The 26616-nt window shown below is 42.9% G+C and overlaps 1 protein-coding gene and 1 long non-coding RNA gene across 9 annotated transcripts in view; one reads left to right on the top strand and one right to left on the bottom strand.

Moving 5' to 3' along the window:
* The window catches only part of LOC116395730 (pleckstrin homology domain-containing family A member 5-like), a 120484-nt gene that overhangs the window by 9684 nt on the left and 84184 nt on the right, over positions 1–26616 (top strand). Inside the window, exon 1 of one of the 8 annotated variants that reach the window (XM_031869817.1) lies at positions 19675–23859. The exons of the other annotated variants lie outside the window; for them this stretch is intronic. The gene's annotated coding sequence lies outside the window, so the exon portion shown is untranslated. Of the gene's footprint in view, positions 1–19674; positions 23860–26616 lie in introns of those variants that run through there. 8 annotated transcript variants of the gene reach the window in all.
* Positions 16300–19251, bottom strand: LOC116395732 (uncharacterized). Its single transcript, XR_004213544.1, has 2 exons — positions 18736–19251; positions 16300–17860 (listed from the first exon to the last, which is right to left on the bottom strand). It is a non-coding gene; the product is annotated as an uncharacterized LOC116395732 (long non-coding RNA).

Consider the following 26616-nt stretch of genomic DNA (forward strand, 5'->3'; position numbering starts at 1 on the left):
TCTCTCAGGGTACATCCCAAGTCTCTCAGGGTACATCCCAAGTCTCTTAATTGCAAACCCCGTTTCTCTCCTTGCATCTTTTCCCACCAGGGATGCATGGAGAGATGCAAGGAAACCATGCGAGGAGAGAGGAAACGAGGAAATATGTTTTAAGACATATGAGACGTCCTTTCCTCGTCTTCCTCGTTACGTCTTTAACAAACTGTGTCCTGTTTAGAAGCTCAGGACCGATTTCTACCGATGGAATGCGATCGTCTTATTTATGAATTATTTGCGTCTGTACGTTTTGAAATTCTAATTGTGATGTCATTATTAATTAACCCAGAATATGATTATTGTTTCTCTTGAACACTGGAATTCATTTATTAGGCTCCATGTTTCAGGTTAAACTTAAATGATAAAACTCATCAAACACTCAGGAATGATCCGTCTCACGTGACTGAATGAAATGATGATGCATGATGTAAAAAGCTCTCTGGCTTTAATTCTATTCATAATAAAAGTTATTGAGGGAAACATCAGATCATGAAAACACAAATCTTTCTAATAAATGTAGAAAGTTGTTTGTGGTCCTTTTGTTCTTCAGTCTACAATGAACATTTATTTAAACCAGATCAGAAAACGAATCAAATATAAAGCTTGAGTTTAATGTGCGATCTGTCTTCACTCTGGTGTTAAACTCCAGTGATATTTAGAAAAATCTCATCAGTCCGATCGGCTGCAGCATCCAATCACATGACTGTTGAACAATGAGGGGGCGTGTCGGCTGTTAAAACACTTCCTGGAAGGCTGTTCTCGTGCCTCCTCGCTCCTCAGAGCAAAATAAGAGCTTTGGGACGGCCGTCAATACGGCGGCGCAGAACAACTTCTGGTTCAAGTGAGGATCGAGGAAATGACAAATAAGAGACTTGGGATGTTCCGTGTGTATGCGACACACCTTCCTGCAGCAACTGACATGGTATAAACAGAGTCCACACAGCAGGGAGGGGGGAATGCTGTTCGTGTATCATGTGAAACTAAAAGGAAACGTTGACATTCTGTCACGTAGTCGTTGGTCACGAGACTCACGTGCAGCAGTCGCGAACGTAGTCAAGTTATTATAGACCACGCTCTTTTCCTTAACTTTATTGGATTTGTTGCTTAAACCTAACCACAGCCTGTGCAGTGCAGCTCAGTGTGAGGAGCAACAAACTGCTGCTTCCCTCCGGCTGCCTGGATGAGGAGTTCAGGTTTTCCAGTACTGGGTGGGTCTGAGTGAGGGTCTATCATGTTGACCCGAAACACTCAATGACAAGTCAAGTCAGCTTTATTTATATAGCCCAATACCAAAAATGTCTCAAGGGGCTTTACAATGTGTACAGGATTAGGATGAGGACACATTTCCCCAAAACACCTGTTTAACAGGGAGTGAAGGAAGAAACCTCGGGAAGAGCAACTGAGCACGGATCCCTCTCCCACGATGGACAGACGTGCAATAGATGTGTGTACAGAATAAGCAACATAACACAATTACAGAATAGATAACAGAGATGATACATATATCATATGTGAAAAAATAGATCCAAGAGGATGTCAAGCAACTTCCAGGTGTTAGAGCCTGAGGAGGAGGACAGGCTGTGTAAACACAGATAACAGATACAAGAGGCTCAATCTCCTGGAGGACAAGCCTCGATGTGTGAAACACTGATTCCTCTTTCATGAATTACAGAATAAAACAGAATGACTCAAAACCTGAAACTTTGTCAGGACCCATTGGATTCAGGTCAAGTAACAGCAGCATTGTAGCAGACATATTTAAACAGGCCCCATCTGAGGATCACACACTCACAAGTATACAAGCATTTAATAGAGCGCCACAATAAGTGCCATTATCATGTTACATGCTGCTCTATTCTGCCAGGAGATCCACACAAAAGCAATGCTGTCATCCATCTGATAGCTGCCAGCAGCTCTATTGTCCCCATGAAGCACAGCACCTCGATCTGTCCTTTAGTTTGTGATTGAGGTCAGCACACACTCGCTGCTCATTGTGGAGGTAATCATTCCCTTTCCCTTCCCCTCATCCGTTATCTCATCCCTCTCTCCTCTCCTCCGCTGGTTGGTCCCTGCAACCTAAGCCACTCATTTACCGCCTCAGTTAGACAGAGGTTTAATGAAGCTGTGCAGCCAATATGATGACATCATTAGCAGTGGATTACCTCACTGGAGTAGAGAAAGGCTTCATGGCTGGTGCACAGCTGGATGCAGGCTACAGAGAGAGAAGCACATCAACATCACTCTTGATGTTTTTATTTCTTACTGTCATAACTTCAGGTCCTTGCTCCAAATGAAATGCTGATAAACGTTTAGTGTGAGCAGAGAGCTGCTGTCATCAAAGAGCTGATTTGGAGTAACTGCTGGTTACAGATTACAGTAACAAGACCGAGCTGCTGTCAGTAGTTTTACTTTAGAATTTCTCAGCTTAACAAATATGCTCCAGTTCCTGTACAAGTCCTCTGTACCTGTTGCAGATGACATAAACATTTCACAAGAGCATCTGTGTGGTTTGGATGTTGTTCTATTGAGCCACTGGTTTTCCATCACTCTGAATATTTAGAGTTCAAAGTGGCATCAATCTTATAGAATGTAGCTGAAGGCAAACACATACACGATGGTGTTTTCAAAGATACTTCAACATCTGACTTGATTAGAGTCAGGTGCTGAACAGCAATCACTTTAAAGCCAGAAACAAGCAGAGTGACATAATGACATTATCATTATAAGGATCCAGGTACTGTCCTCTACTTCTTCTGCTGTTTTCACCTGTAGAATTTATGTGGTTTGTGTTGCTAGACAACATCTACCTAACACATCTATTTAAGGATTGGAGGGTCGATATGCTCGTAACACAACATAACGTATAACCTGTCAAAGCAAAGCTTCATGTGTTAGAGCTGCATTCTCTCTAGTGTCCACCAGGGGGCGACTCCTCTGGTTGTATAGAAGTCTATGAGAAAATGACTCTACTTCTCTCTTGATTTATTACCTCAGTAAACATTGTAAACATGAGTTTATGGTCTCAATCTCTAGTTTCAAGTCTTCTTCAATACAGCATGATGTTCATTTAGTACATTATGGTCCATTTAGAGTCACACAGACCATAAAGCAGGGGATGCTTTAGGGCGGGGCTACACAGTGATTGACAGATTGCTACCACTACCAGAGCCATATGCACTGTCTCTACGTTGCTCCTCCACAGTCCAAATATGGTCACTCACGTTCACTGGTTGCAAAAAGCCAAGATGGAAACGACCAAACTGCTGAACTTGAGGCTTCATAACGGTTGTCTACAATCCAATGTGTGACTTCACGATGACTACGTCCACTTGTTATATACAGTTCATGTATATAAAATATATGACATATTACATGACATAACACAACATGACATAAGCCCCAGGACAGCCTAACAATGGGAGGTACACACTTGGAGGGTGTTGTCCCGTATGTGACTGCACAGCTTCAAGTTCTTGATCACCATGCAATGATAAGTTTGATGAAAAACAAACGCAACAACTATTCATACACAATAGACCACACCATGTAAACGCATACAGATAGAGAAAGAAGAGAACGTTTTGTGTAAACTTTCAACCTTCATCATCCTACTGGGGGCTGTGCGAGGCAGCAGGATCATAGACAAGCTTTGTCATTCGGCCTGACGTGTGTGTGTGTGTTTCTCAGAGCTGTGACCTGATAGATTGGTGATTTTGATCATGCATGCCTGTGTGTGTGTGTGTGTGTGTGGCTCAGAGGTAGGTGAAGCACTGAGATGATATGTTAGGCCGGAGGACACAGACCTCCTCTCTATTCTGCCTTATCTAACCATGTGTCACTTTACATTACTGAGCTACAGCGTGGCGGCCATGCCCCTCTGAGTGCCCACTTGTGACTGGCTGCATCATGTGACAGGGACGAGGTGAAAAACAGCATCAACGCTGAGCTCTTCACTCGTGTAGAAATGACTTTCCGTTCCCGCGGGAGGGACTTACAATGCTTCACAAATACCAGTTAGAGTGCTCCACTTTTTATTCAAGCCGCAGCACACACGTTCTGTTAGCTACGTCATCAGTGCACATGCATTAATGTTGAGGACAGAGTATCAGCTGTGCCAGGATGCTGCTGTATAAAGTCACACATTTGTTACACGTCTTCAGGTCTGGAACAGTCTGCTTTGTTTTACTTGGGAAGGATGTTGGATTTTCTTTCTCTCTCTACCGATATAAGAGCTTGTTGCCGACGTAGATGAACGAGTACTTGAATGATTCCTATTGATGGAGAAGTACCATTGGTTCCACAACACTCAGCTACATGGTGACACAAGAGCAGATGCTGACTTTAAAGTGAAAGAGGAACTCTCTTTGATTGGGCTGCACTGGAGTGCAATGCAAAGTAAATGCAGAATACTGATACCAGAATATACTCAAAGAGTACAAAAGACAAAACATGGAATTATTAGCTCTCCATCTCTGATAATAGACTGTCCTCAGGTGGAGTTTTAGTTTGAGCCTCTTCATGTATAATGAGAGCAGAAGGTGGATCCGTTTGTAGTTTGTCAGCTCCTCATGTTCATGTCATGCATTGGATACATGTGCATACACAGAGTTTTTAGTGTAAAATATACAAAGAAATCTGCAGATGCATTTGTTTCATCAGTTTCATAAACTTTATGTTTGCATAAATCTGTTGCATGTGCGTCTGACTTCAACTCCCAGTTAGACCTCCATGGATGTAGACATGAGCTTCATCAACAGTTTATACATCAATACTTTTGCAGGTGCATCTTCCATTGTTGTGTGTGTGGTGTGCTGCGATGGCTCTGCACAAATGTACGCGGTGCACCTAGTTGAGCCGGGCTGCACCGAAAGTACAAAGTAGTTGAATTTTGTGCAGAACTGCAGTGAGCTTCATGGGCAAAGCCACCACAGTGTCTGAATCTCCAGACCTGTACATTTATAAACTTCCATCATATTGAAAAGAGAGACATCCAGGAGCATTGTGACCAGATACCCGAACCCCCTCAGATGGCCCCTAACGACGAGAAGGAGCAGCGGCTCCACTCCGAGCTCCCTCCGAATGTCTGAGCTCCTCACCCTTTGTCGAGGGCTGAGCCCAGAAACTCTACGAAGGAAGCCAATTTCAGCCGCTTGTATCCACGAGCTCATTCTTTCGGTGAGCTTTGCCTTCCGGCTCAGATCCACAACGGTCCACAACACCCGTAGCACTGCTGACACCGCACCGGACCGCCCAGCCATCTCTCCCTCCACTTTACCCTCACTCGTGAACAAGACCCCGCACCTGCCCGGGCTTCTCTCCCTGGGCAACACTGAGTCCAGCCCCAGAAACTGTGCTATGCATGTAGGTGAGCCCAACTATATCTGGTTGGTACTGCTCCCCTTTCCGAACCAGCTGCGGTTACTTCCCCGCCTGTGAGCTAGTCTGTGATGCCAGGGGTCAGCACACCTAGCCCACATTGCACCTGACTCTATCCATGCGTATGTGTGGGTGTAAATGTTTAGTCCCGATGGGCAGCTGGCACCTTGCATGGGAGCCCTGTCATCAGAGTGAATGGGTGTGAATAGGTGAATGATGACATGAAGTGTTAAAGTGCTTTGAGTGGTCGGAAGAATAGAAAAGTGGTGTACAAGTACAAGTCTACTTACCATTTAACAAACATTCAGGGAAATGATCGAACAACTTCAAAGAGTGATGATGTACTATGTATGCCATGTGTGTGGGGTGTGTAGCAGCACATGTGTTGTGAGGTAACATGTCCCAGATAGCTGAGAGGAGTTAGCACCACTCTGCTTTATAGAAATAAAGACTTCCATTGATAGTGAGGGCTGGCGTTTTAGACATTTCATGTCTTAATTTGCAGCCTGTAGAGCTTGTAGCGGTGGGAAGTGTTTGGAATTCCTCAGCGGACTCAAACGTGTCATGGGCTGATGCATTTATGGCTCACATCCTCCCTCTCTGGGTAAAAGGCGAGTTTAAAAATACTGCTGCCTCGGCTCCGACGCAAACCTCCCAGGATGCTACTGGAGAGCAGGGCTGGATATGTGGGGCATGCTGGGAAACACACACACACACACACACACATGCAAATAAACACAGAAACCCAAAGAGAAGAGGAGGAGGAAACAGCAAGAGAGGAGGGAGGAGATGAAGAAAAGCTCATTTTAAAGTATAAAAGGGAGCAAAATGAAGAAAATGTTTTCTTTGGGGCAACTGCGACAAATACAAAAGAGTTTGATGTAATAATTACAACAACTGGGGCTCTGTGCTTTGCAATGAAGGGAGGAGAAGTGTGAGGAAAAGGAGAAGAGAGAAGATGGTCGACAATCACAGAGAGAGCGATATCCTCTCCAGTAGAGGATACTGAACATCATCAGCCTGCTAATCATCTATTTAGCTATTCCATCAACAGCAGGAGGAACCAGCTCCTGTAGGCTTATATTAGAGCCCTGCTCCCTGCTTAAAGGGTAGTTTGGGTGTTTTGCAGTGTGGTTGTATGATGTTCTTCTCCATAGTCAGTGTATTATCTACAGTAGTACAGACAGAATAAGCATATACTGCTGTAGACTGGGGCAGCAGCAACAGGTATTCTACACACCTAAGAGAAAGGCCGACCTTACAAATCAATGGTTCTCTGTTTGCACACATGGCTTCTACATGTGGACTTCACTCTGTTTGACCACTGTGACATCATTCCTCTGTTTTTACCTGTTGTCTTGATACATTCAGTACATTTGTTTCTTTTACTACTTTAAAGCTCCGTCAATAGAAGCCAACACATCCTAACCCTCTGCTGGTCTGCTTTTAATGTGAAAATCTGCAGGAAGTATTGAGTGACGTTGTTTAACACTGATTGTTAGAAACAGCAAAGTAGACGCAACGTAATTTAGCTGATGAGCTTTTGTATCTCAGGTAGTTGACCTGGTCTTCATTAGCAACAATACCTGTGGCTCAGTGGTAGAGCGGGTCGTCCTTCAATCGGAGGATCGGCGGCTCAATCCCCAGCTCCGCTAGTCCATGTCCATGTGTCCTTGGGCAAGGCACTTAACCTGGTGTGAATGTTAGATAGAGTCCTGATGGGCAGGTGGCACCTTGCATGGTAGCCCTGTCATCAGGGTGTGAATGGGTGAATGAGGACATGTAGTGTTAAAGAGCTTTGAGTGGTCAGAAGACTAGAACAGAGAAATACAGGTACAGTCCATTTGTTTCTGCAATTATTTTGTGGTAGTGCAGTGGCTGTTGAAAACCTGCGTGTTCATCACGGGCTGAATGTTCGGCCTGTGATGCTGCTTGCAGCTTTCTAGAGAACCGCTGATACAAACAGCTTCACACTGAGCTTGCTTGGTCCTCAGCTCGACAGCTGACATGACACAGGTGATTCATCACGCTTAGTGTCACTTTCTAACGCACAGGTAGCCCAGCGGGTGTCACACTGTGACGCTCCACTATCATCTCAGTTGTGGTTAACAAAAACACAAAAGCTCTTGTTTAAGTTTAGGAAAATCATCACGGTTGGGCTTTAAATAAGTATGTGACATAAGTCAAACAAAAACTACTTCTACTGGTACATCTACCTGACAGAGAAACGTTAGTGGTTACGTCACACATTCAGATTTGAACAGTTTGCTTTGCACAGTTGCACACACAGCCGTGGTGTGAACATTCTGCTGCTGAAATCCGGCTTAAGGGTTCATTTAAAAGGCAGTATGCAGTACACACTGACTGAGTGTGCAGTATGCGGCAGGCCTACATTAGTATGCTACTTTCGAACACAGCCGAGGGACTCACAGACACAGGCGGCCAGCCCGAGAAGCTATTTTGCCGGCGGCAACATTATAAGTGTTATAAATGAGTGTAGCTCTGTTCCTGTAGCCACTTGTGCTCATTGACTTCGAGGGAAGTAAACACAAGTTTGACATGAAATCAAATGCAATGAAACTTCGACATCGTGGCTGAAGAACTACTTGGGTGAGGTGAGACAAGAACTACACAGACTGAGAACCAGATTCATCTTCAGACCTACTCAATGGAGCTGCCAAACTGCTGCTCTCAGACCAGCGTCATGAATCCTTCTGTACACACAAGCAGATTATTCCCTGTTGCCAAGCAACAGAGAGGAAGTGTCAGAGGTTGTGGATGTTTTCACACAGCTGTGGAGATGTATGTAACTACAGTGAAGTCATTGGCTGCTAATTAGCCATCAGCAGTTACCAACATACACTGTATGTGACAGAGCAGCCTTCTGACCAGCATGAACTCATAGAATAATAGAAACCCTTTTTATTGTCATATACATATACACATACATGGAGCCCACTGCTCCCTGTATATAGGGAGCAGTGGGCTGCCAATGACAGGCCCGGGGAGCTGGGGGTTCAGTGTCTTGCACGTGGCATGTCCCAGTCGAGGATCGAACCGTTGACCCTGCGGTTACCAGACAACCCTCTTAAGCCAGTCGCCCCACATCATTAGAGGGACAGAGGTGACTGAAGGGGCTTGATGGCACAGGTGAACCAGATCACTGTGGGGTTCATGGTTGTGTGTGCGTGAGTGAGTGTGCACCTATGTGTCTGTCCATGACTAATCTCTCATTCTGCTGCAGCAAACTGCATCATATTGGGGTTGCCCAGTTACGGCTGCATGCTCAAGGACCTCTCCAATGCAGGGTGGCAGTGACTCACACTTTCTCAGAAAATATTGTATTACCTGTTTTATAATGACATTGAAGGCCTGCTGACTCCTCACTCACACTCTTAACCTACCGGTAGCGGCCGCTAGTGCAAACACAGCTGAGTGCATCTCCGAGCCCCAGCAGCTCCTCTGAGACCAGAGACTCAGGCCACGTCCACATTACTCCGTTTCCATTTTAAACACATATGTTTTGCTACGTTTACACTGAGCGTCCACACTACGCCGGAGTTTCAGGGCACCAAAAACGGAGGAGTTTGAAAACGCTCCCGAGGGCGGATAAGTTTGAAATCTCCGGGGTTGCCTCTTTGTGTGGACGGTTGAAAACGCATAAGTTTAGAAACGATGACGCCCACACCCGCGTCCGCTACTTGATTGGTTCTTAGCAGTCATGACGTGTCCTTCCCTGATTCGTCACATGTCTATCACGTGACCCTTACCCGGAAGATCACAAACAACAGCATTGATTACCGATCAACTACCAGGTTAATTCAACATGGACAACTGATTACAGGCAATGCTGACCTTGTTGTCTTTACTAGCAGCTGTTGTCCAGTTAAAGTCTGCATTATTACGGAGGAAGCAGCTGTTATTGGAGTGATTAGTGAGCGGCGTGACCAGTGTTATCAGACCTATGGAGCGGACGTCTGAAGTCACGGTTAGCGGCTTTGAGGAGGACGGACAAAAAACGGAGAACTTTCCTTTTCTTATTAATGCTTATTTTGTTCTGCACAACTACTGAAGTCCGCACACATAAACTATAAAGGAACAAAACAGTAATTGCACTCCAGTAGGGGCGTCGTTAGGCCTATTTTAGGCCTATAAAATGTTCAGCCCCCCCAAATAATTTGGCATTATTGGCTTTAAAAATATATATATATTTTTTTATTTTGGTGATGTCATTAAATTAAACTATTGTTTCTCACATGGACAAGTTATTTATAACTCTAACATGCTACATCTGTGCGTGCGTTCTGGTTTGTATGTTTTCTCCCCCTTCAAATTACAATCCAATAGCCTATCATCATACTTAACGATATAAAGTTGACACTGTCAGGTCCATTCTCCATCCATTGTGTGCGGCCCCTTTAAGAATCAGGATTTGGGAGTGACGCGGATATGAAAGCTAGTTTATCCGTCTTTCCTTTACAAGCAGGAAAATTATTTCTCTCTCTTTATTTGAGAAAAGTTCATATTTGTGTTGTCAAATTTCACTATGACCCTGAAATTCTGTCTCTTGTGTTGTCATATACTGAATGAATGCAAGCAAAACTACAGAGCAAAATCACACTCTTTCTGGTTGAACCAATCTATGAACTGCCTGAACCAATGGATATCCGCGGCCCCAAATGGGCCCCAAAAAAAATTGCCGCGCAAAAACAGGCCACTCACACCCTTGGGGCTAAGCCCCCCCTTTCTTTGAATCCTAGAAACGCCCCTGCTCTCCAGTAGGACAGAGACTTCAGCCACCAGCAGAGCTACGAGTGAGAACAGACAACGAAACTGAGGAAACGAGTGAGAGACGTGTGTTGACCACATTTATGGACCTATAATCTAGTAAACCTTTATGTGTAAGTGTTAATATTGAAGTAAATGTGATGTGAGAGAGAGAGAGAAAGACCTGCAGCACTGTAACTAAGTCTGAAAAATAAACTTCTAAAACTTTATATAGGAAGATTTTAGAGAAGATCTTAAGTATCAAACACGACCTTTCATTATTGAAGACTACTTTATTAGTCTGTCGTATTTTTTTAAACTAAGCAACCAATCTACTTCCTGTTTACACCGTCACCATCACGCCCAGTGTCCGTGAAGAGTCACCTGATGTTCGTTTTCAGGCAGAAAACGATGCTGAGACGCCGTGTGGACGGAGACCCTGTTTTAAAGCGCAAATGTATTCGTGTGGATGTAGCCTCAGTGGAGGAAAACAGTTTGCACTCTTTTATTGTTTGTATAGTGTGTTCGGCAAACAGCTACCAGAACTACCAGTAGACACTCTGGACTTGCATCACACACACATTCATACAGCTGCTCATCTCACTCACACACCGATAGCACAGCTCTCCGGAGCAATTATGGCTTTAATATCTTGTCCAAGGACACTTTGACATGTGGACCCGAGGTGGACGATCCGTTCTAGCTCCTGAGCCACAGTCACCTCACCAAGTGATGAGATAATACTGTCATTTCTGACCACAAATAAGTTAAATTGTGAAAGTAATACGCAGCAATATGCTGCTATTCAGGCTAAACCGCTAAACAAAAGAATATTATCTCCCTACGACACAGAGAAACAGTCCCTTTCTGTTGACAGATCTCCACATTAAAATGAGGGGAGCATCTGTGCAACTTAACACTACCTGGGACTGAATGCATGAGGCAACCAACCTTTCTTCTTGACTCGTAATCTGTAGCAGACATCTGTGAGTGATGAGTGGTACTAAGTGTAGCTGTCATTTGAATGCAGGTATCACCTCTGCCCTGCACAGAGACCGTGACCCTTAGAAACAGTAGCTCATGCTCTAATGGATCGGTAGAACATCAGAGGTTACAAAGCGTTCCGCTCCATACCTACAAGTCACCAGTCATGTTTCTTCTTCTGACGTTTCTCAATATGTTCACTGACCTGCTTCACCTGAGACAGAAGATGTGTCTGCCTCGGCTGATTTATTGATGGAGAGAGTTTCTCTATTCTGTACGGTTTACTCCTCACCTCTCTACCCTGTTGGATCGGCCCAGCAGGAGTAGAGGGTTACTATCAGGGCTGCAGGTAACTTTGAAAAACTGTTGATGGCTTGATAATGTACCGACAAACAAGCTCATGAGGCGACTGTGGCTCAGTGGTAGAGCAGGGTCGTCCTTCAATCATTACATTACATTAGTCATTTAGCAGACGCTTTTATCCAATGCGACTTACAATTCACATTCACACACCGTAGGCTCAGCTATGGGAGCAATGTTGGGGTTAAGTGTCTTGCTCAAGGACACATCGTCATGCGACCAGCGGAGCCGGGGATTGAACCTGATTGAAGGACGGTCCTGCTCTCCACTTAGCCACAGTCGCTCCCAATCAGAGGATCGCAGTCTCCGGCTCCGCTAGTCCATGTCCATGTGTCCTTGGGCAAGACACTTCAACCTGTTGCTCCTGTAGCTGTGTCTATGGTGTGTGAATGTTGTAGGAATGTTATGTTGGTGGCACCTTGCATGGTAGTCCTGTCATCAGGGTGTGAATGGGTGAATGACGACATGTAGTGTTGAAGCGCTTTGAGTGGTCAGAAGACTAGAAAAGAGAAATACAAGTACAGACAGAGATAAAGCTGTTTATAACCACCGTCTCTCTAGTGATGGAAGGCCCACTCCACTCCCCAACATATGCACAGGTGGTTGAGCTATCCTAACACAGCATATGCATTTTTTAATTTTAGGTAAAATTGTCCCATGATTCTCAAGAAAAAAATCAGATTTTAAAAGGAACATTAAAAAAAGAGAAATAATAATATATGTCTTAATTGTAGAATGAACAGGCACGTGCACAGAGGCGCTCTGCTTCTGACCTCAGAAGTGCCCCTTCTGTAAGCCATTTGTTGTTTTTAAATGTGCTCTATAAATAAACATCTTCCTCAGCTGTGCTCTGTGCTTAATGCTAATTCATGTTAGCATGCTCATGTGAGCATTGAGCTCAAGGCGCTGCAGTGCTTGTCGTGCAGCTGAACAGAGCCACTAGAATGCTCTTAGTCCTGTTGGTACAATAGACTGGAGGAGACATGTTAACATTCAAAGGGGGACAGAACAGAAGATGCACTCTTCATGCTGATCAGAGGTCACTCCTCCATTATGTGGCTCAGAGCTAGAGCGGGTCATCCACTAAGTTCGGCGGTTCGATTCCCGGCTCTTCTAATGCGTGTTTCTAAGTGTCTTTGGCCAAGTTGCTCCTGAAGGCGGTCCATCAGATCCTCATGTGCAGGTGGCACCTTGTATGGCATCTTCTGTCATCAGTGTGTGCCTGGGTGTGAATGATGACATGTAGTGTTAAAGAGCTTTGAGCGGTCAGATGACTCGTCTCATCATCCCACTTTGTCCAGCTGTTGAGGTTGTTCAAACTGTTCTATGCTGTTCCTACAGTGAACAGCTGAACTAACGTGATTTCAGACACTAAAACCCCAAACAAGGAAACCTGCACACAGGTACCTTCAGCTGCTCTCCCCCCCCTCACACCCTCACACATTAAAAAGCAGAAAGGACATTCACTGTTGTCCTGGTAACGTCAGTTAAACATGACAGCCCTGACATATTAGCAGCAAACACACACAGCAGGATGAGTCATGTGCTTTCAGACTGAACATGTGTCTCTCTTCATGTGTACACATGTAACAGCTGGCCTGTTTGTGCAGTCTGTGTTTATCCACGATGTATCATGTACATCAGCTGCTGCTGGCTATGGCCTGTGCAGTGAAGCTGCTCGGTATACGTCATGTGTCTCTGACCCGTTCAGGCCCAGCAGGACACAGTGAACTCACTGATAATCACAATAATCACAACCAGTATCTGGGACTGACGGATTAAATGCTCTTGCTGCAACATATTTGTCATTTTATTTCATGTTTGTGATACAAGATCACATCATTTCGGACTCAACTCACATTATATCACATTTGATCTGTGTAATGTTTTGTGAGTAAAACGTTTTCAGAGTAGGCATAATAACATATAACATGAAACCAGACTCACTACATTGAAAAGATATTTAACTTATGAGCAACTCAGTCGCTTTTGTTATTCTCCTTTAGTCTTCTTTCTTTTCTTGTTTCTATACTGGGGGGGGGGGGGTTGAAGAGACTTGAGAATCGATTCACTCATTTAATAAAGTTCTCATCACACTTTACAGTCTGTATTTAAACTCTGCTGTGATTATTATTGTCTTTAATGGTTTCCCCACATTATAAAGTAAAGACAAACTCTAAAAAGGGGCTGAAGGCACATCTACTCTTTCCACCATTATTAAGGGATTCTGGATCTTCAGCACCAGTGGAATGTTGTGTCTAAGACACAGCATTCCCTCTCTATATGTGTCAGGAAGGTGGTAGGTGGTGTCTTTGAATCTCAGAATTTAGGGACATGCACAGCCATCTCCTCCTTCAGTAGAGGGATCTAGTGACAACCTGTGCACTGATATCAGTCAGTGTAGTCTAGCTCACACATGTTAGGGGACATGAATACAAGAAAAACACAGTTTGGATTGGAAAGGATCTTTAAGCTGAAATGCCAATCTTTATCTGCTTATGGGGATATTCTGCTTTTCTGTTTCATATCATTGTAAACTGAATATCTTTGAAGATACCACCATGTATTTTTCAGGATTTTATAGCTGATTAATAAAAAGAACTCAACGTATTATTGATGTAAAATAACGAGTTGCAGCAGCCTTAGATGACTGTAACACCGGCTGTGCTGCTTGCTTCTGGTTTTCATCCTTGAAAAAGGCAGCTCTTTAAACAATGCTATCCACTACATGTTAATGTGTAATATATTTGATGTGACATTGGGCCAAAAGGAATTTTAGAAGAGGTTTTTAAGAGGTGGTAATTGAGCTCACCATTTTCACTCATTTAATGGCAGCTTTAGCGGACTCTGCAAGAGCTCTTCCTTGGAAAATATGGAGAATGAAAAATAAAAGCCCTCCTGTTGGGATGCAGCTCTACAGTGAGTGTGTTTGTGTCCGTGGATGTGAGAATCGTCCTGTACTATATCTGTCCCCCACACACACACACCCATGTCCTCCCTGCTCTCCATGTACATTCTAACAGCAACGTCTCAACTAATGTGTTTTCACTCTCGATGTCCCCTTTACCTGCCGCTTCCTCCTACTGCTGAACGCTGGCTCTGGCCTTCTTGTCTTAATGCACCACATGTGCTCCATCAACTGCAGCACTGATACCTAAGTGCATAGCAGTCTTTTAAAGGCCCATACTCATTACATGAGACCAACCCTGAGCCCCCAAGTGCAACTTTCATTGATGGAACAGCTTCTCAAGAGCTTGCCTTTTACCGCCATCTTCAATAAATGGAGAGAGAAAAACACACCATTACTTGTCCCGAATACCAGACTATTGTGGTCGCCGAACACTGCACTGTAAATCTCTCCAACACTCTGTGCTTACTCTCATCTTCTAACTGCATCAGTGGATTGGTGACGCCTGGTGGTCTGCATGATGAAGTCAGAATATTTTAGAAACAGCAGATCTTCTCAGAAGTTGACTTCCCATCGCACCCGAGAGGCTATTCTCACACTTTCTGCATTTCAGATGTAAAGGATAAGGAAAAAGAGGGAAAACCAACAACAACTTACAGCAGCCACCCCAAAATATTCTCATATGAAAGCACATATCAGAGGAATATGCATCTCTAATTCCTCTCTGTTTACCCTCGACTCAGTGACCAAAACAGATACGTTTTAATAAGCACAAATGTATCCAAACACGACAAGCAGCTTTTTATCATCAATGTGCTATAACTGTGCTTGGCATGGCCATGAAGATATTTACCATTTGGAAGGTGCAGGGGAGTTGTTTCACAGGGAGGGTTTCCTCAAGGCTCTTCATCTGCATAGTGAACCTGAACCTCTGATGACCCAACACTGCTCAGAGTGAGCATTGCAAATAACACCACAAATACTAAATACATGGGTTTTTATTTTCCATCTTCTAAATGAGAGCAGCTTGAATGTTTAAGCATTCAAGTTAATTCTTGACCAAACAATCCCAACTCAAGGTCCTCTTACTAACTTTAACCATATTACATGGTTTTCAATGGCAGATCAACTTAAACTTCATTACAATTGTCATATACAATCAAGTACATACATACATTTTTGATTTCAAGAGCCAAAGATCAAACTGCCAATGTTTTTGTTAAAGGATAACCCGCTCTACACACTGACCCACTTCACCATGTGGGCTCCATCTGCTGATAAAGACTGTGCGATAGGGTAGAACGCTCCGGGAAAGACACTGAGTCTTTGAGTTGGGCTTGTCAAAGTATTTCAAGTGTTTGAGGTTCTCATAACACCTGTTGGATCCTGGAGTTAAACCTCGATACAGCACTATAAAATAAACCAGCTCTCCGTTTAATCACCAATCGTGTTGGGTTTTTACCCACCTGACGGGATACCCGGTGATCTGTTTAAGCTGGTGGTCGAGGAAACTCGCCTGGCTCTCTCACTGCCGTCCCTCCTGACGTCTACCCTCCTTCCTCTGGCAACTGCACACGGCAGAGACGCCCTCTTGGCCGAATGCAGCTATCAGTCGCGTCAGTTAATAGAAGCTTTCCTCTAATGGATCTAGGCTCTTGGTAAGGTGCTAGGATAGGTTTTGATAGCTAGGAATAGGCTCTGAGGGTCTGTTTAGTGGACTTAGAACTAGAATAACCATTCAGAGCTCTGTTGATGTTAGGCACACAGGAATACTTGTTACAGCCATGAGTACTCTTTACTACTTTACTGCTACTTGCTTTATATGCAGTTTAGATATTTAGGGTTAGGATAATTAGCAAGGGCAAAGCAACAGCTCAAATATTTCCTTTACTTGATTTCATTACAGTCTGATCATTACATTCATTTGTTACCGAGGCGAGGCTGGGTGAAAGTCCTTTTTGAAGAATACATCCTTCGTGGTGTAGGAGGAGATGACTTGCCAGGTCTTTGCATGACACCTGCCTCCTGATGCCAGGATGAGGAAATTCCTTCTGCGATCATCTTGACTCCTTACAGAGCCACAGAAAACAGTGTCCTTCTTCTCCTGCTTACGCAGGGGGGACGTGAGAATCTCCGTCAGCCAATTCCTGCCCACGATCGGTGTCCTCTTAGCTGTGAGCAGAGACAAAGTCCTCCGATGCTTGTCCTGGACCATTTCCTCAGCTGAGGGCCAAACGGTGTCCCACGCCCAATCCCAACTCGATGATCCGAGTCTTGTCTTTTTACTGTCCAGTTGAGCCGTCCTCTTTCCCACACTCCTCACCCAGCTGCTCATGATCTCATGCATGGCCTCAACAGAATACACTTCCTTATTTCCTCATTTCAGGTCATGTTACTCATATGAGGACAAATTCAACATTTTTCTGTCTTTTAGTGCCTCTTGTTAATAGAAACATAATTACAATCACATTATGGTTATTAGATCACAAAACATACATGCATGAATCAACTCTAAGGTTAAACTAAATGTCTACTCATATAAGCTCTGTGTTCTTTGGCGTGATCTTTATAGTCTAATCTTTGTGCCTTTTACTCAGGGCAGCTCTTCTGGGATCTCAACTCTACTTGACATACTTCCACTACAGTCAAATTCAAAACCATTCTATTGCTGACTCCAAGTCAGTAATGAACGGACATGACACTCCTTTTACTATTTAAATACTTCATTTTACCCTCAAAGAAAAAGGAAGTATTTGTTTGGCTTCAGATTGAAATAAATATGTTCTGCCTACAAAGAACATTTCTCAAAGATAACTACAGAGCAAGAGTACTAGTTGGTATGACCAAGAGCATCCGACAGTGAGTGAACATTTTACATCATGTAATGATTTTAAGCAGAAATAGGACAATGATACTTTAATTGAGTAATCCAGAACCATGTGTTGAATATAGTATGATGTGTTAAATTAAAGCAGTCCTCAATTATGTGACTCAAACAAAGCTTAAGCATGTCATGTGATATACTTCAGTAAACTGAAGGAGACAAATATTACCGAGACTGCTACAGAAAATTGCAAATGAGCATTTAATATGCAGGGATTGACATTATCCACACCGCTGACTGTCTGTGTACCAACACTAACCAAACACATCCAGCCAGGCTAGCTGTGCACCAGGTGCTGCTTTTACATTGAGCTGAAGGTTTGAGACTGGAACAAAGTCTCTTTCATGTTGCCTCAGAGCATGGTGTTACACTCAGTCTTACTAAAGAAAGATGAAATGGTTGTGTGAAGAATGACAACAATAGCTTGAACTGTCTGTGACCTCCATGCTACATCTGCTGTGCCAGCTTCCTCAGCACCAAATATCCAGCTTTAGTCCTCAGAACCAGTGTCACTTAGAGGAGCTTGTATTTTGGTAGTATGGCAACTGAAAATATAATACAAAGAGAGAACAACTTTCAAGTGCAGGAAAACGCCTAAAAGGATTTCCCCACAATGAATAAAGAATATCTCTTTAACCATAAGGCTTATACTTATAACAGTGATATACTGAGGCGGCTTTACTTTTTACTTGTTGACTGTTAACGAGTATTACTTTAAAACACTCTACACATGTATTTATTTATTTCCATTTCCAAAACATGGAATAGGAATTAATGCATTTAATATTGACCAATAGAGTGGTGCAGGAATAAGTCCTGAAACCCAGAAATGAGTTAGCAAACTCCAGTTCCCTCGTCTTCAAGTCATTGTGTCAGTGGTGAACACAAGCAGTGTTTCCCCTAGCTTTACGGGGGGGCACAAACACCTAAAGGGATCATGGTGTTCTTTCAGTGGTGGGCCATCAGGGCCTGCAAAGCCTTCTCTGCTGGCCTAAACAGAATCACAAAGCTACATCTATTTTATCATTTAATATTTTTTCTTAAATACACTACATGTATTATAATTTGAACTAAACATCGGACAACTGTGGGCTCAAATGACGCAAGGACAGTGCTGCCTGAAATGACATGCATCATCAGCATTGAAGAGCCAAACATGTTATTGATCAAATCATAATAGAATAAACCATTTTTACCAGCTGTCAAACTTGGCTGGCACTGACAGGCTATTCTGTGATGCTCAGACGCCATGTCTGTCAAGTTTGTCCTTTCTGTAGGACTGGCAGAGAGACTATAAATGACCGGGTCTGGTTTCTGACAACATACAACGGTTTATGCTGTCTACATATTCGACAGAACATTCCTGAAAACTGAAATAATCCCCTATTCATTCTCTATATCTATCTATGCATTTACTTACCAAGATCAGTCTTGTACAGCCAGGGGGAGTATTTCCGTGCAGCGTGCAGCACTCTGGCTCTTGTCTACTTGCACCCGGAGCAGGAGAGCTACTCCGGCTACTACTTGGAGGAGAGCGAGTGTTGCATCTTCACCACATGGGAGCGTTTAAAAAACGCATATATTGTTGTCTGCTTTTCAGGTGGTTGACGCAGCATATTTTCCGACGCGCGCTCTCTGTCCGCTGGTGTGAGCGTGCTCACCTGTGTGTGCGCGCACGTGTCTGTGTGAGCGCGCATAGGGGCGGAACTCCGCCGTGCGCGATACAGAGAGCAGAGGAGAATTGTACGCTCGTGACCATGTAGAGACAGAAATGACATGCCGTCGTGTAAATAAGATAAATAACATAAGACTGTTTAGTTTGTTTAATAACAGAACACGGTGTAGACCTGTTCTATAGGAAAGGGAACCTTAAATGACTTCTGTTGTGATCTGGCGCTGTCACGGGACATAATGAGGACTCAAATGCAGACAGTCAGAGTAGTGAACAAAAGGGTTTTAATAACTCACGAAACAAAAACAGGTAATCCAAGGACGAGACAAGGGGGGAAATCCGGCAGGACAAGGCAGGGCAAAAACAGGGCAGACAGACTGGGAAACCGGGAACAGGAGGAGCAAACCGGGAGGGTAGGTAGGAAACAAAGCAATGATCTGGCAGTGAGTGAGTGAACGACAGGGGTTTAAATAGTGACTAGAACAGGTGAGGAGAGTTGTGCTGATGAGGGAGAGTGTGACTGGCAGGTGCACTGAATGAACTGATTAGGGACAGGTGAAGGAAGTGAGGAGCTACAGAAAACCACACAAAACACCCAAGGCAAAGCCTGATTGTGACAGGCACTATATAGAAAACAAAATTAAACAAAATTAACTTGACCTTCAAAGGGGGGGGGGCGCAAACAGGGGGAACACTGACAAGCTTACGATATTGAAATATTTTGCTCTCCGGTATAAATACGTCAGTAGACACCCTCCTCGTGACTTTCAACGCTTTTAAGTGTCTTTAGGAAGGCAGTTACTGAAAAATGTCTAAATGAGACTACTGAAGGTCATCACCGCTACTAGTCCGCCTCCACAGCTGCGCTGTGTTTACTCGTGATCATGTGACCGTGGTGTAGTTCCTTTATCACCTAACATTAGCTTTTTACTGCTGGCGACTTCCATTCACTGAAAAATCTTAATAGTGTTGTTTATTTGTGAAGATTATCTTGCTGATCAAAATAGGTAAATATCATAAACATTTGTTTGCCACAGAGATTATTTTCTGCAATAATCCAAAATCCAATGGAAGAATCCCATTGGATCCCACAGTGCTACGGTATCCACACATTTGTATGAATGGGAGCGAAAAAGTAATGTGTACTTTTTTTGGTGTCTTTCACCTTCTGGTGGTTGTTTTGAAGCTTTAGGAGCCAGCTGTTGAAAATGATCCTTTTGACCTCAGCTTGTCTTACATTTACAAAGTTTAAATTAGTACAACTTTATTTTTTAAATACTTCATAAAAAGACATAGTTTGGACAAAATACAATTGGTTCACAGATTCTGAAAGCTGATGGCCTCATGTTATAGGTTATGTCGTGGGTTGCCCCTGCTATTGGGGTGCTCGTTCTCTGAAGGTTAAAAAAGTTTAAGATGTCCACAACAAAACAATTAAAAGGTAATGTCAAGCACCCAAGCTAACTCGGGTATTAATGAGTCTGATGAAACTAAGCTTGACATGGCCTGCTTGGTCTTGGTATCGTGTGGGTCCCAAACTGGAGTCTAGAATTGCTCCCCAAATAAATGCTGCTTATAGCAAGTCAGCAGAATGAGATGATAGAACTGTTCTCAGAAGGGATCGCTTTGATCACAGTCAAAGTATTCTCTGAATTTTACTCTGAGCAAACTGAAAAAGCCTTTGAAACTGTATCAGACTGTAAAACACTCCAACAAAAGTCACTTCAAAGAATGGTAATGTTCAGCCTTCAGTCTCTGTGATCTAACAAGTTGTGTAGAGGCAGTGGGTTACCTCTTTTTCTTGTTGAAATGTTTCAGCTCGGAGCAAACAGTATACATGTTTAATGATAGATACATTCTTTGAATTTTATAAGCTTCACACCTACGACATTTTTTTCTAGAAATAGCTAAGTGACAGACAAATGGTGCAACATAAAGATGCTTGCTTTAGCTGGAAGAGTCCAACGGCTCTAAGATGTAGACCTTCATTTCACAGCTGGAAAGGATTTTCACTGCAGAAACAACTGAAGGCACTTATGCAGGACAGAAATCGGGAGAAATGGTATCAAAGCATATTCATCGCCGAGAAAAGTGTGTCTCTCCTGCTGGAACCTTTGAGAAGATGTTTGAGAGAAGAAAGGTTTCCCGCTTCAACAGTCAACAGAAGCTGTACAGCACAAAACAGCCAAATCTTTACACCTGAGCTGCAATTTTAATCTCCTATAATCCTCTTTGTATGTAAATGAAGTTTAATGATACACATAGAGGACGGCATAACTTAACTCTAGACTGCTTGTAATTAGTTTGCATGGACTCAAACACAAATCCTGTTTCTGGCAGTAAGGTACAACATGCTCTTGCATTTACAACAGAGCAACTTTGTCATGGTACGGAGCCAAGGCGCTCGCTAGCTGTCCCCCCTGATCGGTGTGCAGCCAACACTCATGGATGTATTGTGAAGACTTTAGTGACCCTTTGTTACAATCCCACTGTCAGGTCCATATTACCCTTTAAGCACATTTGTCTTTGACAAGGTAATGTATCCTGAGAGTACTGGTCAGATTACTGTTTTCTGATCTGCCTATTAACCTGTAATAGCATGTTTTGTTTTTTGGTTAGTTTCTTGTTATGTGGGGGCAAACAAAAAAGTAGTGGACACAACATAGTCGTGTCTACAAGGTACCCAACAAGTTGCGAAACTCTCACAAGATTAGGCATTGACCACTAATAGTTAAAGTTAGGCATTGACCACTAATAGTTAAAGTTAGGCATTGACCACTAATAGTTAAGGTTAAGCATTGACCACTAATAGTTAAAGTTAGGCATTGACCACTGATAATTAAGGTTAGGCATTGACCACTAATAGTTAAGGTTAAGCATTGACCACTAATAGGTAAGGTTAGTCATTGACCACTAATAGTTAAAGTTAGGCATTGACCACTAATAGGTAAAGTTAGGCATTGACTACTAATAGTTAAGGTTAGTCATTGACCACTAATAGTTAAAGTTGGGCATTGACCACTAATAGTTAAAGTTAGGCATTGACCACTAATAGTTAAGGTTAAGCATTGACCACTAATAGTTAAAGTTCGGTAATGACCACTAATAGTTAAAGTTAGGCATTGACCACTAATAGTTATGGTTAAGTATTGACCACTAATATTTAAGGTTAGGCATTGACCACTAATAGTTAAGGTTAGTTATTGACCACTAATAGTTAAAGTTAGGCATTGACCACTAATAGTTAAAGTTAGGCATTGACCACTAATGGTTAAGGTTAAGCATTAAACATTAATAGTTAAAGTTAGGCATTGACCTCTAATAGTTAAGGTTAAGCATTGCCCACTAATAGTTAAAGTTAGGCATTGACCATTACTAGTTAAAGTTAGGCATTGGCCACTAATAGTTAAGGTTAGGCATTGACTACTAATAGTTAAGGTTAGTCATTGACCACTAATAGTTAAAGTTAGGCATTGACCACTAATAGTTAAAGTTAGGCATAGACCATTAATAGTTAAAGTTAGGCATTGACCATTAATAATTAAATTTAGGCATTGACCACTAATAGTTAAGGTTATGCATTGACCACTAATAGTTAAAGTTAGGCATTGACTACTAATAGTTAAAGTTAGGCATTGACCACTAATAGTTAAGGTTATGCATTGACTACTAATAGTTAAGGTTAGTCATTGACCATTAATAGTTAAAGTTAGGCATTGACCTCGATGCCATCATTTGCATTGCTGAGATCCAGTTTGCTCAGCAATACAGTTCACTCTCAACTCAAAACAACAGCTTGGCTGTAATGAGGCTACTAACTGGATGATTCACATTACATTTACATGATGGAGCAGGCTCCCTAATCCAAGAACACGTCTAGGTCTATACCTCATTTTCATTCTTATTTGGAGCCAATATACAATAAAAAAAAAAATTTTAATATTTCATTTTGTAATACCATGATATAATACCGTCACTGCAAAAAAAAATGAAATACTCTGATATACATTTTAGATCATATCACCCATCCCTAGCACAGAGTCTGCCTTCTCTTATCCCACCAGAGTCCTGCACTCTGTCCTTCAGTTTGCCCAACAAGTGCGGCTTGATGCTGGACTTCATGGTTGAGCCAGGTCTCAGTAGAGATATGGGCACAGCAGCCACCAATGTTGCTGGGTTTGCCTGAAGTCTATTTCATCCATCTTTTTTTCCTGCGACTGGACATTAGCCTGAAGCATGCTGGGTAGTGGAATAGCTTAAGGTCCTTTGTGGGTTAGCTTTGCTCTCCAGTGCCATCATCAGGCAAAAACTGCTACATATATTCAGATTCTAGCACACATTTGTGCTTTTACTATATTCCTCATGTACCGTTAGTGACAGAGACCAAAGTGCAACAGTCCTGCAACATCAAATGCATTACCATATGTACTCAAAGTATACAGTATATGAAGCTTCACAAGTGAAGCAATGCAATTGCGGTGAAGCAATGCAACAGCAGATGAATTAGATACATGTAGATAAATTGACAAACCTTGTGTGTTGCCCATGAGGGCAGTGGCAGTGCAGCAGTGTACAGAATTCAGAATCCTCTTTCTGACAGCTGACAGGACATGCTTGGTCCTGCTGCCTTCACCGGGCAGCCTTGTGGGGTTTTCTTGTAGGAATCCACTTCACGTTGACACATCTGTCTGATAACACCAGCACAATGGTGGTGCAGCCAGAGCAGGAGAGAGAAAGAGAGGGAGGAAGGGAGGGCTGTTTAGCAGCACTCGCACAAGCAGAGCTGCCTTCACCCGGAGCAAAGCCCATGGAAGAGACAGCCGTGCTCCTCCTGCTCTGCCTGCCTCCTTAACTCCTGCTACAATTCCTCTGGTGAGTCAACAAGCTGTGGACTTTAACGCGGTTGTGTTTTGTTACGATATGTGCAGTGTGCATATTCTCCTGGAACGCAGAGACTGTGAGATTTGCCGTACAGTAAGGCATATGCTGAGAGGTTATTTATTGGCAGTGTAGGTTGTGATGCAATATTCACACATGCTGTTGCCAAGGCTTTCTTTCAAAATAAGAGCAAAATGAAATGAGCTGCTTCCCCGTGGCTCTGAGCGGTGTGTGTGCTGTTTCAGCTGGCTGATTCAGAGGTGCCATTTCCTCAGCAGCTCCTGTCATCACTGCTCGCTGGACGCTTGTGTTTATGAAGAAGCAGTCAATGAGGAGCCACATCAGATCCAGATGCTTGGTTGACTTGGAGCATTGCCTCGTTTATCAGTTGTAACTCATGATGAATTTGAGGTTTCACTCATTTCATTCATATATGGAGGCAAAATATGCAACATCATATTTCTTGGTGTAGAAAATTGCAAGACAGTCTCTAATTCTATTTTCTTTTTGTTAGTTGAAGAAAATCTATTATCTATGTATCAGGGATAATAGTCCCAATGTATGTTCTATTTAAAAGAGGTGGATCATTTATTTCCATAACGATTGGGCTTGGGTTTGTCTATTAGACATTTTGAATTACTATATTATTGAATATCTATTAGCAGGTAGAAAGTCACCAAGTCTATATATGTTCTATATATTAGGAGAGGGAAATCAAAATGTCTTTCTTTTATCTCTTAGTTACCTTTAGTTATGTTGTATCAGTAGTTCAATATCCATTTATTTTGTATTAATTAGTCTGTGTCTGTTAAACAAAATGTGTCCGTTGTCTATTAGATAGGCAGTTGTGATTTTCTACCACTGATTGATAGGAGAAGAGATGTACCTACCTTCATATACACATACCTGGTTACCTATTCAGAGCCAAGACTTTGCTGCCATCTCCAGCTGGCAGTTGAAGTCCTGCAGCAGCAGCAGCATGATGTTGACAGTCACATCAGACGGCTCGGTTGATAGATCAACCGTGTGGACGGCTTCATCATAGTCCTATGGCTGTGAGGACGGGGAGTGAAGAATGGAGACGTTAGAGCTGGTGGATACTGTGGAAGCCGGACAAAGCTTTGCCAATTATACACAGCCAGAGAAAAGCCTCTCCATCACAGCAACCTAATAATGTTCTGTTTCTGTTGTGTCTCTATGAAGCTGGCTATGAAAACAGTCCAGTTTCTGGTAAACAAGGTGATGGGAACTGACTCGGGCACAAGTCCTGACATGAAGAGGAAATTCTGAATGGAGCATGACCAACAGCAAACTACTTATTTTTGATCTCTCTTTGAAACCAGACTTTAATGCAAATTGAGTGGAAAGCTCAATTTTCACTGTGGCTTAATTTAGCGATGCAGTGCAGTTAGTTCCTATCCCGCCGGTTTGTCTGACCTGTTTGTGTCACTGCTTGTTTGTGCATCTAAGTCCACACAGCTCTGCCCTTTATGTGCAAGCTAAAGCATGAAGTAGTAATGTATAGATCCTCACATCTCATGAGTGCCTTTTGTCTTCACGTCTCTTGTCCTTACTCCCAGGAGGAATCAATATATCACTGTCAACTTAAGTGTAACTGGTACAAACAAATGAGACCATGGGCAAGATAACTGGCAGACCTTCTTTTTGTTACGTTCTGTCAGTAATGACCTAATTGTGCTCACCAAGGTCATTTCTAACATCTGGGAACATGGCGACATTCCTGGAAAGAACTTACCTGGAAGGTAAAAAAATGACCCAAACCGTCCGTTGTATTGCTGCATTTGTGTCGTATCTCACACACCGTCAGAATAGCTGTGGATTTCCTCTGCAGTGAGAGATTAGCACCAACATTTCAGGTAGATAAACTGGATACATTGATGGTTTGTTCGCTCTTGTTTCTGCATTAGACGTCATTGCAATGCACTGTGTTCCCAGATCTCAGTATGACTCAGCATGACTACAATGTGTGATAATACCTGATGAAATCATGTAGGCTTTAGCGTGCTCATCAACGCTGGTGTTGTTTTCACCTCGTGAGTCTGTGTGAGGCATCATGCTAACGTGGTCCTGGAGACACCTGCTGTATGGGAACTACCACGGAGGAGGTTTAGAGTACTTCTACAGTCCGTCAGTCTGTCTGTCTGTGCAAGAATTCTGAAGGCAAAGTGTGACGATGGTTGTGTTACCAGCAAGGACGTAACACACACACTTTATACTTCTTTATGCTCCTGTACTAGTTTTCTGTTTATTTTATTTTATTTATTTGTTTATTTTTCAGGGACAATGCTCACCAATCAACAGTCACACTGTAAGTGAGCCAGAGTTAGCCAGAGTTAGCCAGAGTGGGTAGTTTTCATCTGCTGTCCCCAGCCAGATGTTTGAAGGCAGCCTAAAATTACAAAATATCAAATAAAAATGGAATTAAAATTCATAGATAAACAGACAGTAACGTATAGACAAAACCAATACACATATAAGCGAAAGAAAAGTGTACATAAGACACTAGAGCAGAGCAGACATAACAGGCTGCAGCATGCGTCAGCCAGAACCAACCCACCTACCGTACAAGCACATATATAACACTGAGGCACATAACAGACACATCAAAATGGAAAATAGCAACACTGAACAAGACAAATGCACATATAGGCGAAACAAGCAGCCAGGACAGAGAGCACATCAATGCTTGCACACCTGATTGGCAACAAGCCATTCCTTAAAGTTATGCTT

Source organism: Anarrhichthys ocellatus, unplaced genomic scaffold (genome assembly GCF_004355925.1).
Source record: "Anarrhichthys ocellatus isolate YVR2014 unplaced genomic scaffold, GSC_Weel_1.0 scaffold49, whole genome shotgun sequence".
Lineage (NCBI taxonomy): Eukaryota > Metazoa > Chordata > Actinopteri > Perciformes > Anarhichadidae > Anarrhichthys > Anarrhichthys ocellatus.